Raw genomic sequence first — 12,393 nt, forward strand, 5'->3', positions numbered from 1 at the left:
CACATATGCATAGCCCTCCCCTTATCAAGATCCCTCACCAGAGTCATATATTTGTTACAATTGCTGAAACTACATTTTGAAGCATCATAATTACCTAGAGTCCATATTTTACATTAGGATCCACTCTTGGCATTGTATATTCTATGGGTTTGAACAAATGAACAATAACATGCTTCCATCATTATAGTATCATGCAAAGTAGTTTCACAGTCCTAAAAATCCTCTTCGTTCTACCTGTTTATCCCTACTACCAACCCTACCCCTGGAAACCAATGATCTTTTTACTATCTTCATAGTTTTGACTTTCAAAGGTCATATATTTGGAGTCCTATTGTATGTAGCCATTTGAGATAGGTTTCTTTACCTTAGTAATAAGCATTTAAGTTTCCTCCATGTCTTTTCATGGCTTGACAGCTTATTTCTTTCTCATGCTTAATATCATTCCACTGTCTGAGTATTCCAGAGTTTATCTTCCAAATTTTGGAAATTGTGAATAAAGCTGTTCTAACCATCCATATGCAGATTTTTGCATGGATGTAAGTGTTTAGTTCACTTGGGAAAGTACCACGATTTCTGGATCATATGGTAAGAGTATGTTTAGATTTGTAAGAAACCACCAAACTGTCTTCCAAGAGGCTATACTGCTTTATATTCTACCAACAGTTCATGAAAATTCCTGTTGTTCCACATTCTTGCCAGCACTTAGTGTTGCCAGTGTTCCAGATTTTGGCCATTCTAATGGATGTTTAGCATATCTAGTTGTTTTAATTTGCAATTCCCTGATGACATATAGTGGGGCCTCTTTCTAGATGTTTATTTGCCATCTGATCTCTTTGTCTAGGTGTCTCTTAGTTTTGGCCCATTATTCAGTTGGGTTATTTTCTGTCATTCCTTTGTAACATATTTATAAAATATCAAACCACTGTGATTTACACCTGAAACTAATAGGATATTTTATGTCATTTGTACCCCAATTAAAAAAAAAAGATCTTTCTTACATCAACTATTATTCATGTAGAATAAATGCCTGACATTTTTCATTAGTTGTCAGAGTAATGAGTTGGTGCCCTAGAAAACTCCAATGGAAATCACTGTCTTGAGGTTAGTGTGTTTTGTTTGGTATTGTTGTATTACTTTTTGTCTCATTATGGACTTATAATTTTTCATATATTTGTTCTGTTTAATTGATCACAGTCACAAACCTTTTTAATGTTCAACTTGCCTTATCTTATCTTTTGTATGACCACATTAGTATTTGATATCTTGCCTGCTTTCTGGCATAAGATGTCCCAGGCTGCTCTTTAACATTTCTGTTTCAGATCTGGAATCAGTCATTTCTCCAAAGAATTCCTGATTCTTTTTAGTGAGAAATAGTATTTGGGGGGATACTCGCTACTAGATTGTCATTGTTTCTATGCCTGTTCAAAGATTAAGGAAATTAGTAAGATCTTTTATTTGGATGGATGGGGATAGAATCATGAGCACTCACAGATATTTCCAATTCAAATATAAAAATCACAGAATATTTTAATATTTTATACTTGTTTTCCTCTCTATGGAAATTTTTCTTTCCTAAAACATTAACATATTTACTTAATACTTTATCCTATAACATACCCTAAGTAATTTCAAAATAACAGTACAGCTAATAGTAAAAATCAAAACACAATTCTTACTCTCTTGAACCTCCCTTTTTGCGTGAAATAAAATTTTAAAGTAATGTCTAAGATTCACATACACATACTATTTAGGTACCTTTAACTTCTCTTTAGCAAATTATGGCAGCCAAAATATCTTTCTTCTGCAAATCCTCCTAGAAAAACCTAAAACCCACCATCTTTGCTATAATGTATTTGTGATAACATAACATTTTTTAGTCAATTATTAAAAATTATTAAGAGCTGACCATCTGTTCGATATTATCCAGGGTGCTGGGAATACATTGCTGTCATGAACTATCAGTATAGGCTAGATTTAATAGCATTTAAGTGTGGATGTGTATGCTAGTAGCCAGCATCTACAATGCCTCCTAATGTTCCCCACCTCATGGTATTAACACTCTTATGTAATCCCCTCCCATACTATACTAGAGTTGATCTACTAGTGTGACCAATAGAATATGTCAGAAGTAATGGTATGTCACATCTGAGGTTCCATTATAAAAGACACTGCAGTTTCTATCTTTGTTGTTCCCTGTCTTTCAGATTACTTGGTCTGGGCGATGCCAGATGCCTGTTGTTTATAATAAACATGTTTACACACTGATTTAGCTCAGTAACCACGAAGCTTGGATCTTAAAATATAGATAAGGGTATGAGACAAGGCCTTGGCCTACATAAAATAGGAAATTAAAGTGATAACCAGTTCATAAAACTGACACTAGAAGGTCCTTGTGAAAGAAGAGACACATACAATTTACTAACCAAATGTGCCTTTACTCTGGTTTAGAGTTTGCTTTCAAATTAACTGCAAAGTCCAGTAAAACCTAAAGTAAAAAGTAACTAAGTAGAGGAGGGAAGGAATGAAGGAAGGAAGGGAAAGAAAGTTGTCCTGCATTATTGGCTCTGACCAATGTTACTTTTAAATATCAATGCATAAATATTTTTTAAATTTTTTTATGTTTATTTATTTTTGAGAGAGACAGAGACAAAGCATAAGCACAGGAGGGGCAGAGGAAGTGGGAGACAGAATCTGAAGCAGGATTCAGGCTCTGAGCTGTCAGCACAGAGCCTGACACGGACCCCAGGATCATGACCTGAGCTAAAGTCGGATGTTTAACCAACTAAGCTACCCAGGTGCCACTGCATAAGTTTTGAATAAAGTTTAGATTTAACAGAAAAAATAGAGGAGGAGGAAACTCTGCAAAACTTATTTACAAGCCCAGCATTATCCTAATACCAAAAACAGATTAAGTTGTCACAAGAAAAGAAAATAATGAGCCAATATCCCTGGCGACATAGATGCAGAAGCCCCCAGCAAAATGTTAGCAAAACCAAATTCAACAATACATTAAAAGGATCATACCCCATGATCAAGTTGGATTTATTTCAGAGATCCAAGAATGGTTCAACATTTGCAAGTGAATGAATGTGATATACCACATTAATAGGATGAAGGATAAAAATTATCATCTCAATAGAGTTAGAAAAAGCATCTGACAAAATTCAACATCTGTTTATGATAAAAGCTCTTAACAAAGTTGGTATAGAAGAAACTCCATACCTCAACATGTTAAAGGCCATATATGACAGGCCCACAAGCAACGTCATACTCAACATTGGATCAGGAATAAGACAAGGATGCCCATTCTCACCACTTTTATTCAACATGGTGTTGGCAGTCCTAGCCACAGCAATTAGGCAATAAAAAGAAATAAAAGACATCAGAATTGGAAAAGAAGTAAAATTGTCACTGTTTGCAGATGACATGATACTATATATAGAAAACCTTAAACACTCCACCAAAAAACTGGTAGAACTAATAAATTCAGTTAAGTTGCAGGATACAAAACCAGTACATGAAAACATGTTGTGTTTCTACAAACTAACAGCAAACTATCAGAAAAATAAATGAAGAAAACCCATTTACAATTTAATCAAAAGGAATAAAACACCTAGGGATAAATTTACTCAAGGAGGTAAAAGTCCTGTACACTGAAAACTGTAAGTTTTTGGCGAAAGATATGTAAGATTACAAAAAAATAGGAAGGTATTCCATTCTCATGGATTGGAAGAATTAATATTGTTAAAAATATCCATAGTACCTAAAGCAATTTAAGATTCAGTGCAATCACTATCAAAATTCCAATGTCCTTTTTCACAGAAATAGAACAAACAATCCTCAAAATTGGTATGGAACCACAAAAGACTCCAAATAGTCAAAGCAATCTTGAGAAAAAAGAACAAAGCTGAAGGCATCATGTGCTTCCTGATTTCAAACTGTATTACAAAGCTGTAGTAATCAAAACAACATGGTATTGTCATGAAAATAGACACATAGATCAATAGAACAGAATAGAGAGCCCAGAAATAAATCCATGCTTATATAGTCAACTAATTTATGACAGAGGAGCCAAGAATACACAAATGGGAAAGTTTCTTCAATAAGTGGTGTGGGAATATTGGACAGTCACATGCAAAAGAAGGAAATTGGGCCACTATCTTATAACACACACAAATGTGAGCTCAAAACAGATTAAAACTTGATCATAAGACCTAAAACCATAAAATTCTTGGAGAAAACACAGGCGGTAAGCAATATGACATAGGTCTTGGGATGATTTTTTGAATCAGACATCAAAAACAAAGCAACAAAACCACAAATAAACAAGTGAGACTACATCGAACTATAAAGCTTCTGCACAGCAAAGGAAACCACTGATGAAATAAAAATGCAATCTACTGAATGGGAGAAAATATTTGCAAATCATATATCTTTTTAAAGGCTTATATCCAAAATGTATAAAGAACACATGCAACTCAATAGCAAAAAAAGAAAAAAAGAAAAAATCCAGTTAAAAATGAGCAGAACTGAGTAGACATTCTTCTACAGAAGTCATATAGATAGTCAACAGATACGTGAAAACATGCTCTACATCATTAATCATCAGAGAAATGCAACTCGAAACCACAATGAGATATCACCACATACCTGTTCAAATGGCTATTATCCGCAAGACCAGAAATAGTAAGCACTGGTGAGGATATGGAGAAAAGGGAAGCCTTAAAGCGCTGTTGCTGGGAAGGTAAATTGGTGCAGCCACTAGGGAACACAGGATGGAAGTGTCTCAAAAAATTAAAAATAGAACTATCATATGATCCAGCAATTTCACTTCTGGATATATATCCAAAGAAAACAAGAACACTAATTTGAAAAAAATTAAAAAGTCAAAATAGCTTTTCCTGTAGGAGCCACCAAGGCTGAGAGGAACATGGCCACCTTCTCTCCCTGCATGGTGTATGCATGCCCACTGATATCAATGTACTCTCTGAAAAGGGGGGAGTCACCTGGCAAAAATGCCTCTTTGCCTGCTGTGTTCAGGACTCCCATTTGACCAGGTATTGTGAACTTTGCTCACAACAACAGCCCTGTGCAGTCAGTGAATTAGCAGGTCATCCAACCAGTGCTGAGGCGTGGGGTTCAAGTTCCCAGAGTTCAAGGCAGTGGGACTCACAGTTCTGGCCAAGGTGCTTTTGGAAATGTATGTCATGGGGGCTGCATGTTTGCACAAACCAAAACCTGGTGCCATGGGCACTGCATGGTGAACACAATATACAAGTGATATGACATCTGCTCTTCCCTTGCTGTCTCAGTCTTACCAGCCCTGGTCATGTCTACAGGTCATCCTATTGAGAGAATTCCTGTACTGGTTTTGGTGGTTGAAGATACAGTTGAAGGCTACAATAAGACCAAGCAAGCTGTTTTACTTCTTAAGAAAGTTAAGGCCTGGAATGATATCAAAAAGTTCTTTGCCTCTCAGCAAATGAGAGCTGGCAAGGGCAAAATGAGAAGCCTTTGTCATATCCAGCACAGGAGACCCTGCCTCATCTATAATGAGGGACACCATATCATGAAGACCTTCAGAAACATCCCTGGAATGACTCTTCTTAATGCAAGCAAATCGAACATTTTGAAACTTGCTCCTGGTGAACATGTGGGACGTTTCTCCATTTGGACTGAAAGTTTTACCCGCAGATTAGATGATCTGCATGGCACTTGACATAAAGCTGCCTCCCTCAAGAGTAACTACAACCTTCTCATGCACAACTTGCTCAGTACAGACCTTAGTAGAATCTTGTAAAGCCCAGAGATCCAAAGAGCCCTCCAAGCACCACACAAGAGGATTCATCACAGTCCTACAGAAGAAGCCTCTGAAAAAGCTGAGAATTGTGCTGAAGCTAAACCCATATGCAAAGACTGTGAGCCAGAACCCCGTTCTTCACCAAAGCAAGAATCCCAGACTCCAGATGGATAAGGCAGCTGCAGTGCTAGAAGCCAAATCAGAAGAGAAGGGAGCCTGTGACAGGGAATAAAGGAAAGGAAGGAAAGGGAAGGGGAAGGGGAGATGGAAAGGGAAAGGAAAGGAAGAAGCACAAGAAGCCTCTGGTGGGAAAGAAGTTGCAGCTACGAAGGAACCAGCAGCTGAGAAAAAGCCTGCAGAAAAGAAACCCACCACAGAAGAAAAGAAACCTGCTGCATAAACTTAAATTTTTTTTCCATAAATGCCCAATTATTTTGGACAGCTAATTTTGAATAAATACCTGATCAAAAGGCAGTGAGAGAGAAGAAAAGATCCAAACAGTATGGTATCGGCATATGACACCCCTATGATCATTGCTGTGTTATTTACAATAGCTAAGAAATAGCTATTACAATAGCTAAGAAAACAACCTAAGTGTCCTTTGATGGTTGAATAAAGAACTTGTGGTGTATATATACACAATAATATTCAGCTATTAAAAGAATGAAAACTTGCTATTTGTGACGATATGGGTGGACCTAATAGGCATTATGCTAAGTGAAATAAATCAGAGAGAGACAAACACCATGTGATCTCACTTACATATGAAAGCTTAAACAAGCAAGCAAGCAATATAAGCTCAGAGATATAGAGACAGATTGGTGGTTGTTAGAGATGAAGGTAGGAAGTGGGAGAAATGAGTGAATATTTTTTAGTTTAAATAAATTGAATTAACAATAAATTATTAAAGTTAAGAAATCAAAATCCAAAAGCAGATTTAAAAATAATATATCATCACCAAGATATAGTCCACAAAATCAAAGATACTTGGATATTAGAAAAGCAATAAATAAAAATCCATTACATTATAAAATTTGAGAAGTATCATATAATTATCTTCATTGATGTCAAAAGGCTTTTGATAAAATTCACACCAATTCTTGTTCCAATCATTCAGATGGATTTTTCTCATAACATCGTTAAGCATATATATGAAGTATATGCATATACATGCATATCTCATCATATATCTACAGATATACATATATTTCCACATATATATCAGTATATAGATATATATACATATGTATTTACACATTTATGTGTATGTATGCATAAGAACATATATAAATATGTGTCTGTATATTAGTAAAAAATTAGCATTAGTGTCAAATAACCCTAAATACTATTTAGAGACACATACATATGTAGTAAACATGTAAAGATATAAATGGAAATGAAAAATACAAATGCAGGTTTCAGGAGGAAAAGAGGCAGCACAAGATTGTCAAATATAATTAGAGGTCCAACTATATATATAATTTCTATTTCTTGAGTTGGCAGATGGGTACCTAGATTTCATTTTTCTCTGTACATTTTTTTGTATGTCTGATACAGTTCAGGAGAAAAGGAGATAAAAAGACAACACAATTTTTTTGAACTCAAGACAAAACTCAATTCCAATCTCATCCCTGCAGTTTCCTGGCTGTGAAACCTTGACTAGGTTATTCAACTTCCCTGAGCTTCAGTTTCCTCAAGTATAAAATGAGGGTAATAGCAGCTTATCCAGTTCCTGAAACTATGTTTCATTATTTAGCAGAGTAATAAATACCCTAGTATGCACTTAATGTATTCAATACTTTTCCTGAGTTATTTCAATAAGGCCGACATTAAGTGTGTATATGAACATTCCATATGTGTGTGGGGGTGTGTATACAGGGCATATATATTTCAGTTTCTTGGAGCACAACACTTGGGTTCTTATGATTTTAACATCCTTTTTTACATATAAACTTTTTATTTTGCACTTCCTGTTTTAATTTTGAACATAGAAGGGGCAGTTCTAGACAATCAATAGAACAGCTGCTTGGGGAAAAAATAGAAATGAAAGGGCTAAATGATTGAACGTTGACACTTAAAAGAACACTTTTGCAGTTAACAGCTGTGTATCCCAGAAATAAAATATCTGATAAATACATAATAACAAAGAGCAAAAATTGCTGTCTAATACTAAGAATTCATAGCTGGAGAGCTGAGAACTATTGAAAAACAATCATAAAATTTCAGTATTGACCTTAATTTTCTAAATGAGTTAGAGTTACATGATAAGAAACAATGAAAAGAATAATAAATCCTCTCACAAAAGCTAAATTTTATGGTGTTCAAGGCATAAATGAGCACTGTGAAGTATACTTCAGATATCATTTTAACCTTTTAAAACATGTTTTGAATACTGAACAACAAATGTAGGTCATTGTCAATGGCGATGTTCACCTTTAATTCTAACAATTTGTCTCTGTTCTTGTCCTCTTAGTCTACCAAAAGATATCATACCACGCATCTCTCTTTCGCTGTCGCTCTCTCTCTCTCTCTCTCTCTCTCTCTCTCTCCCACACACACACACACACACACACACACACACACAGTCTTTTATCTCTCAGCCTCTCAGTGGGGTAATCCTTTGTTTTCTCTCTGTGAAGACAGCTTGTGGAATTAGAAAGCCTCAATACCCAACTGTGAAGTCACATTTGCTGAATGTAACACATTGAGCAAGTTTATGCCTCTCTGAGCTTTAGTTTTACTGCAAAATAGGGATTAAAGTGAGCTAACATATAACACAGACCTTTAAGAAAAAATTTAGAAGCATCACCCAAATGCAAGATATTATGAATCTCAGGAAATACTGTAAACTGGATAGTAAAAAGGATGAGTTTCTAGGTGGCTCTTCTCCCAGGAAACAAAACAAATCCCGAGTGTCTATTTGGCTTCCTGTTTCTGTATCTCCCAACAACAGCAAAAAGCAGATGTATGTGAACATTTCTCTACTGTCTTCCTACACTTGATCTTGGGCAAAAGGCCAAGCAGCTCTATTGTCTTCCTTGGGTTATATGGACTTTACAGTTCATGTGGATTACATAAACTTTTGTTTATTCATTTAACAAATACTAATTGAGTACCTTTATACCTTTCACATTTCAGGCGCTGCACTAGGTGTTTGGGACACATCCATTAAAAAAAAAAAGATCCTTGCCCTCTGCGAGCTTAGCATTCTATCTTGGAGTGGGAGGAAGCAGAAGACAATGAATAATAAATACTGAAAAAAAAAGCAATATTCACAGCATGTTAGAAGAGGATAAATTCTATAGGAAAAGGGGGGGTGGCAAAGCAAGGAAAGGAAATGGAGAGAGTTTTCAGGAAGGGGATGTCATCTGGGTGGAAGGAGGGACTGGGTGCATCATTTAACTGAGTAGATCTCATGAGGAAGCGACTTTTGAAGAAAGCCTTGAAGGATGAGGGAATTACTCAGGAGAATATCTAGAAAAGAACATTCCATGAAAAGGAATATTCACTGCCAAAGACCGAAGGTGGAACTTTCTTGTCCTGTTTGACAGAGCAATCAGGCCCTTGTGTCTGAAGAGGAGTGAGTCCGGGGAGAGGACCAGGAAAGGAAGTTGGAAAATAATATCTTACCTAAAACTTGTGACTCTTACCAAAATTTTCAAAACTAGACTTACTTGTTCAATACATTTTAAAAGCCAGAAGACTTTAATTTTTGTTCTGATGCCTATGATTATTTCAAAGAATATTTGACCATCATGTATTATACTTTACTCGTAGAAGACAGACTCGGTATCCTACTGTTTACTCTTCTCCTTCAGCCTCTTCCCTCTTTTATAACTATAGGCAGCTTTGAAAAGCAGGAGGCCCTCTCCCAGATACCCTAAATTTGTTTTAATAGCTGTTCCCCAGAGGTTGTAGTTTACTTTCCAGGTTTTTATCCCCGCTCCCCATCAAAGTCTCTCTAAATTGTTATTCTGCAGAGAAAGCCTTTTCTTTCCCTTTAGGCCCTTCATCCAGCTGCCCAAGGAAAATTACTGTTAAAAAGAGAGAAAACCTAATGAGTCCCCATTCTATTTCATTACAAGGAAGACGAGAACACGGTAAACCCAAGTAACAGATGACATCATTTAAAAATCAAGTCCGTCTTTCCCAAGTTGAAGTCAAAGAAATGGAGGTTAAAAGGTGTTCACTGCTTTTCTTTCATCCCAAAGAATAGTGAGGTGCTGTAGTCTGTTACTGCTTATCCCAGGCAGGAAGGGAAATCTTACATTACCCTCTGTGACAGAAGAGAAATTATTCTTTCCTCCATCAAATTTTCTTCCTCGGCTCAGACTTTGCTTCACTGAATTAAATTTATATTTATCAGATAAAGCTATTTAGTATTTTGCTAGGTCTGTACTAGGAAGGGTTTGGATTTTTTTTCTCTGAGAAATTTTAATAAAACATAAACTGGGTCCACCAAGATTATTTTTAAAAATTCAGACTATCTGATCTTTAGGGCAGGTTTTTTTTTTTTTTGAACAGCTGTAATTATTTTCTAACACCTTCTATAATACATCATTGTGCTGTTTTATAGCACATTTGGGTAATAAATTTTTATTCATTTTATCCAAATTCTGACATCCTATAGATCTGTCATTAAATTATTTTGTTTTGGATTCTACTTTTAAGTAGATGAATGTCAAAATAACTTAAAAGGACGTTTTAAGAGGAAAGAACAAAGAAAACAACCCTCCTTCAGTGCGTCAGGTTTCTGTGGATGCACTTTGTGTAAATAGAAGATCATGTCACTGAGGAATCTAGTATAAAGAGGGCATTTGAGAGAGCTTGCATTCTTTGCTAAGTAGGGGCCATTAATTGGTTCAGTTCAAAGAAAGAACCCTGAAATGTATTGTATTTTTGTATATTCTTATTTAGCCTCTACAACCAGTTTGCTTTATTTTGATTTACTCACTCCACCTGCTCTACCGCCCATATACACACTCCCTTTACTGAAAATGCTGTATTTTTTAATGGCAATGAATAGAATCATCATCGTTTTCCAAACCTCTAAGCAGTAGACAGACATTTTTTTCTGATGCGTTTTCCTCAGAGGAGGTTGAGTTTACTATTTCCCCTTCGTTTGGAAAATCCAAGCCTTATTCTGTGTCTGGGTCATCCCTCAGGATCCCTTGAGAAGAGTTAAATGAAACAAGAAAGCACAAACACTAGAAGTTTCCTTCTGCCAGCTTTCAAGATTAATATAGTTCTTCTTTGACCATAATGACCATATTAACCAGGCAATCAATAATAAAGAACAGAGGAAAATAAAAAGTCGGATATCTTGAAAACCAACAGGAAAAAAAAAAAACATGGAAAATATTAGCATAGTTGACTGTATAATAAATTTGTCTTTATAAAATTAAAAACATTTCCACATATCACAAAACTATCATAAATATAATGTAATCCTGGAAAGAAATGCAAAGAAATATGCTTGATTGGTTTTCTCTGCTGAAGGGAATGGAGAAGTTAATTTTAAAAAGAACATACTACCCCGATGGTAGAATACTGAAATGGACACTCTTAGAAATTGCTCGTGAATGTCTAAATTAAGCATCCTGTCAAGAAAGCAATTTGCAGTATCGATCAAGGGCCGTTAAAGTTTTCATGGCTTTAATCTTAGTAATTCCATTTTTTAAAATGTAGAGGAGGATTTTGGGTTGTTGTTTTTTTCCCTCAAATTTTATTACTGAATTATTTTTTTATAGAAGTGAAAATGTAGGAAAACTTAAAAGCCGCAAATTAGATAGGACTAGGTAATCCCTTTTTGATTTCCCAGTTATTTTGTATAAAAACTTACTTAAAACAACCATCATCCTGGGTTCTCTTCATTTGCATGGATATATTCTTAAGAAACTGAGTGCTTGGGTGGGGGAAGGGGGCACCTAGGTGGCTCAGTTGGTTTAGCGTCTGACTTGAAATCAGCTCAGTCCTGATTCCAGGGGGTGGAATTACGCCCAGCAGCTGGCTCCACGTGGAGCCTAATCAAGATTCTCTCTCTCTGCCCCTCTCCCCATTTCATGTATGTGCTCTTTCTCTGGAGGAAATTAGGATTAAAAAATGCAGCTTCTAAAAAGAATTTTCATCCTTGTGAGCCACCTGGGTGGCTCATTCGGTTAAGTGCCCCACTCTTAACTTTGGCTCAGATCATGATCTCATGGTTCATGAGTCCGAGCCCCATGTTGGGCTGTCCACTGACAGTCTGGAACCTGCTTGGGATTCTCTGTCTCCCTCTCTCTCTGTCTCTTTCTCTCTTTCAAAAACCGATAAATAAAGATTAAAAAAAGAATTTTCATCTCTGTAATCTCAGAGCCTACTATAACTGGGGCCCATGAGGTTCTCAGTTAATATTTGTAAAGTAAGTAAAATTTCACTTTATCTGTCATGCAATCCATAATGATCATTAAGATTACTTTTCCTCCCCACCTCCCACTGCCTACACAACCATAAACATGAGAATAATTCATTCCAGTTTTTCAGTTTAGCAAATTGGACTATTTAAAACAAACTGCATTTAGGTATAACCATTTGTACATATAGATAGTTCTATT

The 12,393-nt window shown here is 35.9% G+C and overlaps 1 pseudogene; it reads left to right on the top strand.

Annotated features, from left to right (window-relative positions):
* Window positions 1–4,951: 4,951 nt before the first annotated feature.
* Window positions 4,952–6,200, top strand: LOC144237330 (large ribosomal subunit protein uL4 pseudogene; annotated as a pseudogene).
* The last annotated feature ends 6,193 nt before the right edge of the window (window positions 6,201–12,393 follow it).

This window comes from Crocuta crocuta, unplaced genomic scaffold (assembly GCF_008692635.1).
Source record: "Crocuta crocuta isolate KB4526 unplaced genomic scaffold, BGI_CrCroc_1.0 scaffold196, whole genome shotgun sequence".
NCBI lineage: Eukaryota > Metazoa > Chordata > Mammalia > Carnivora > Hyaenidae > Crocuta > Crocuta crocuta.